Raw genomic sequence first — 5000 nt, forward strand, 5'->3', positions numbered from 1 at the left:
AAGTTCCATTTGGGTGACCAGGTGCACGCCGGCTTTTGGGTGACCAGGTGCACACGGTTCTTTTGGGTGACCAGGTGCACATGGTCCTTTGGGTGACCAGGTGCACGCCGGCCTTTGGGTGACCAGGTGCACACGGTTCTTTTGGGTGACCAGGTGCACATGGTCCTTTGGGTGACCAGGTGCACGCCGGCCTTTGGGTGACCAGGTGCACATGGTCCTTTTGGGTGACCAGGTGCACGCCGGCCTTTGGGTGACCAGGTGCACATGGTCCTTTTGGGTGACCAGGTGCACGCCGGTCTTTGGTTGACCAGGTGCACACCGGCCTTTGGGTGACCAGGTGCACATGGTCCTTTTGGGTGACCAGGTGCACGCCGGCCTTTGGGTGACCAGGTGCACACGGTTCTTTTGGGTGACCAGGTGCACATGGTCCTTTGGGTGACCAGGTGCACGCCGGCCTTTGGGTGACCAGGTGCACACGGTCCTTTTGGGTGACCAGGTGCACAAGTTCCATTTGGGTGACCAGGTGCACGCCGGTCTTTGGGTGACCAGGTGCACATGGTCCTTTTGGGTGACCAGGTGCACGCCGGTCTTTGGGTGACCAGGTGCACGCCGGCCTTTGGGTGACCAGGTGCACATGGTCCTTTTGGGTGACCAGGTGCACATGGTCCTTTGGGTGACCAGGTGCACGCCGGCCTTTGGGTGACCAGGTGCACACGGTTCTTTTGGGTGACCAGGTGCACATGGTCCTTTTGGGTGACCAGGTGCACGCCGGCCTTTGGGTGACCAGGTGCACACGGTTCTTTTGGGTGACCAGGTGCACATGGTCCTTTGGGTGACCAGGTGCACGCCGGCCTTTGGGTGACCAGGTGCACACGGTCCTTTTGGGTGACCAGGTGCACAAGTTCCATTTGGGTGACCAGGTGCACGCCGGTCTTTGGGTGACCAGGTGCACATGGTCCTTTTGGGTGACCAGGTGCACGCCGGTCTTTGGGTGACCAGGTGCACGCCGGCCTTTGGGTGACCAGGTGCACATGGTCCTTTTGGGTGACCAGGTGCACATGGTCCTTTGGGTGACCAGGTGCACGCCGGCCTTTGGGTGACCAGGTGCACACGGTTCTTTTGGGTGACCAGGTGCACATGGTCCTTTTGGGTGACCAGGTGCACGCCGGCCTTTGGGTGACCAGGTGCACATGGTCCTTTGGGTGACCAGGTGCACGCCGGCCTTTGGGTGACCAGGTGCACACGGTTCTTTTGGGTGACCAGGTGCACATGGTCCTTTGGGTGACCAGGTGCACGCCGGCCTTTGGGTGACCAGGTGCACATGGTCCTTTTGGGTGACCAGGTGCACATGGTCCTTTGGGTGACCAGGTGCACGCCGGCCTTTGGGTGACCAGGTGCACATGGTCCTTTTGGGTGACCAGGTGCACATGGTCCTTTGGGTGACCAGGTGCACGCCGGCCTTTGGGTGACCAGGTGCACATGGTCCATTTGGGTGACCAGGTGCACGCCGGCCTTTGGGTGACCAGGTGCACGCCGGCCTTTGGGTGACCAGGTGCACGCCGGTCTTTGGGTGACCAGGTGCACAAGTTCCATTTGGGTGACCAGGTGCACAAGTTCCATTTGGGTGACCAGGTGCACGCGGTTCATTATCTGCTTTAATGTCCGAGGAGGGGTGCTTAAGTGTGGGTGCCCTGGTTCACCTGGTATGCGAGGTTGTGGAGGTGGGGGGGGTCCCCTGCTGGTATCATCCCCGAAATAGAGGGGTGATACCCGGGTGGTGAGTAAGGGCCTACAAGCCTGGAGGTCAATAGCTCCAGGGGGTAAGCTCTACTGTCATGTCCGTAAATAGAGTGGTGTTACCCGGGTTTTGAACCATATTTTAATTTTTGGGTTACCAGATGCACACGGGTCTTTTGGAAAACAATCACAATCTGCATCCATCGTAATATCTTAAACTGTATATAAAGCACCTAAGGACGGGCCTGACCGAGAGAGGGCCGTAGTAGGGTACTCCCCTAGCGGGCTATATCAATAGAATGACCGGTAAAATGATTTAAAACAGTTTTACAATTTTTGGGTTACCAGATGCACACGGGTCTTTTGGAAAACAATCACAATCTGCATCCATCGTAATATTTAAAACTGTCCATAAAGCACTGAAGGACGGGCCTGACCGAGAGAGGGCTGTAGTAGGGTACTCCCCTAGCGGGCTATATCAATAGAATGACCGGTAAAATGATTTAAAACAGTTTTATAATTTTTGGGTTACCAGATGCACACGGGTCTTTAGGAAAACAATCACAATCTGCATCCATCGTAATATATGAAACTGTATATAAAGCACTCAGGACGGCCCCGACCGAGACAGGGCCTTAGTGGGGTGCTCCCATAGCGGGGAACAATGAGAGGGGTGCCTTTAAATTCATTTTGAACCATATTTGAAATTTTGGGTTACCAGATGCACGTTTTCAATCACCAGTTGCACGGAGGATTAATAGCAATCTGCATCCATCGTGATTTCTTAAAGTGTCTAAAAAGCACCCAAGGACGGCCCCGACAGAGACAGGGCCGTAGTGGGGCACTCCCCTAGCGGGCTATATCAATAGAATGACGGGTAAAAGTATTTAAAACCGTTTTATAATTTTTGGGTTACCAGATGCACGTTTTCAATCACCAGGTGCACGGAGGAAAATGAGCATTTGCATCCATAGTCATGTTTTAAACCGTCCATAAAGCACTCTTGGCCGGCCCCGGCAGAGAGAGAAAGAGATGGTGAAAAAAAAAAAAAATCATCATCAGACCTTCCATAAATAATTCGGGCCGGCCCCCATTGCTAAAGGTCCGTAGTAGGGTGCGCCATAAGCGGACATGAATATATGGAACACCGCTAACCGCATAGAGAACCGTGTTTTGGGTGACCAGGTGCACGTTTTCAATCACCAGTTGCACATTTTCAATCACCAGTTGCACGGAGGATTAATAGCAATCTGCATCCATCGCGATTTCTTAAAGTGTCTATAAAGCACTCAGGACGGCCCCGACCGAGACAGGGCCTTAGTGGGGTGCTCCCATAGCGGGGAACAATGAGAGGGGTGCCTTTAAATTCATTTTGAACCATATTTGAAATTTTGGGTTACCAGATGCACGTTTTCAATCACCAGTTGCACGGAGGATTAATAGCAATCTGCATCCATCGTGATTTCTTAAAGTGTCTAAAAAGCACCCAAGGACGGCCCCGACAGAGACAGGGCCGTAGTGGGGCACTCCCCTAGCGGGCTATATCAATAGAATGACGGGTAAAAGTATTTAAAACCGTTTTATAATTTTTGGGTTACCAGATGCACGTTTTCAATCACCAGGTGCACGGAGGAAAATGAGCATTTGCATCCATAGTCATGTTTTAAACCGTCCATAAAGCACTCTTGGCCGGCCCCGGCAGAGAGAGAAAGAGATGGTGAAAAAAAAAAAAAATCATCATCAGACCTTCCATAAATAATTCGGGCCGGCCCCCATTGCTAAAGGTCCGTAGTAGGGTGCGCCATAAGCGGACATGAATATATGGAACACCGCTAACCGCATAGAGAACCGTGTTTTGGGTGACCAGGTGCACGTTTTCAATCACCAGTTGCACATTTTCAATCACCAGTTGCACGGAGGATTAATAGCAATCTGCATCCATCGCGATTTCTTAAAGTGTCTATAAAGCACTCAGGACGGCCCCGACCGAGACAGGGCCTTAGTGGGGTGCTCCCATAGCGGGGAACAATGAGAGGGGTGCCTTTAAATTCATTTTGAACCATATTTGAAATTTTGGGTTACCAGATGCACGTTTTCAATCACCAGTTGCACGGAGGATTAATAGCAATCTGCATCCATCGTGATTTCTTAAAGTGTCTAAAAAGCACCCAAGGACGGCCCCGACAGAGACAGGGCCGTAGTGGGGCACTCCCCTAGCGGGCTATATCAATAGAATGACGGGTAAAAGTATTTAAAACCGTTTTATAATTTTTGGGTTACCAGATGCACGTTTTCAATCACCAGGTGCACGGAGGAAAATGAGCATTTGCATCCATAGTCATGTTTTAAACCGTCCATAAAGCACTCTTGGCCGGCCCCGGCAGAGAGAGAAAGAGATGGTGAAAAAAAAAAAAAATCATCATCAGACCTTCCATAAATAATTCGGGCCGGCCCCCATTGCTAAAGGTCCGTAGTAGGGTGCGCCATAAGCGGACATGAATATATGGAACACCGCTAACCGCATAGAGAACCGTGTTTTGGGTGACCAGGTGCACGTTTTCAATCACCAGTTGCACATTTTCAATCACCAGTTGCACGGAGGATTAATAGCAATCTGCATCCATCGCGATTTCTTAAAGTGTCTATAAAGCACTCAGGACGGCCCCGACCGAGACAGGGCCTTAGTGGGGTGCTCCCATAGCGGGGAACAATGAGAGGGGTGCCTTTAAATTCATTTTGAACCATATTTGAAATTTTGGGTTACCAGATGCACGTTTTCAATCACCAGTTGCACGGAGGATTAATAGCAATCTGCATCCATCGTGATTTCTTAAAGTGTCTAAAAAGCACCCAAGGACGGCCCCGACAGAGACAGGGCCGTAGTGGGGCACTCCCCTAGCGGGCTATATCAATAGAATGACGGGTAAAAGTATTTAAAACCGTTTTATAATTTTTGGGTTACCAGATGCACGTTTTCAATCACCAGGTGCACGGAGGAAAATGAGCATTTGCATCCATAGTCATGTTTTAAACCGTCCATAAAGCACTCTTGGCCGGCCCCGGCAGAGAGAGAAAAAGAGGGGAAAAGTGTTGAAAAAAAAAAAAAAAATCATACCTTCCATAAATAATTCGGACCGGCCCCCATTGAAAAGGTCCGTAGTAGGGTGCATCATTATCGGACATGAATCTCGGGAACACCGCTAACCGCATAGAGAACCGTGTTTTGGGTGACCAGGTGCACGTTTTCAATCACCAGTTGCACG

This window comes from Oncorhynchus mykiss, chromosome 10 (genome assembly GCF_057628025.1).
Source record: "Oncorhynchus mykiss isolate SJ-2025 chromosome 10, ASM5762802v1, whole genome shotgun sequence".
NCBI lineage: Eukaryota > Metazoa > Chordata > Actinopteri > Salmoniformes > Salmonidae > Oncorhynchus > Oncorhynchus mykiss.